Here is a 231-nt window from a genome sequence, read left to right as displayed (position 1 = left end):
TGTGTGTGTGTGTGTGTGTGTGTGTGTGTGTGTGTGTGTGTGTGTGTGTGAGTGTGTGTGAGTGTTTGTGAGTGTGTGTGTGTGTGTGTGTGTCACCTGAGTGGAGGAGGGAGAGCAACAGAAGCAGGCTGATTGAGTCTCCCAGTGTTTGTGTGTGTGTGTGTGTGAGTGTGAGTGTGTGTGTGTGTGTGTGTGTGAGTGTGAGTGTGTGTGTGTGTGTGTGTGTGTGTG

At 50.6% G+C, this 231-nt stretch overlaps 1 protein-coding gene across 1 annotated transcript in view; it reads right to left on the bottom strand.

The window, feature by feature from the left end:
- Positions 1-231, bottom strand: part of LOC111659435 (uncharacterized) — a 10,584-nt gene that overhangs the window by 7,972 nt on the left and 2,381 nt on the right. The gene's annotated exons all lie outside the window — the stretch shown is intronic.

This window comes from Seriola lalandi, unplaced genomic scaffold (genome assembly GCF_002814215.2).
Source record: "Seriola lalandi dorsalis isolate HSWRI2012SDOR001 ecotype SW California unplaced genomic scaffold, Sedor1 jcf7180002054478, whole genome shotgun sequence".
NCBI classification, from domain to species: Eukaryota; Metazoa; Chordata; class Actinopteri; order Carangiformes; family Carangidae; genus Seriola; species Seriola lalandi.
Note: the sequence above shows the minus strand (reverse complement) of the source record. Positions and strands in the feature narration are given on the sequence as shown.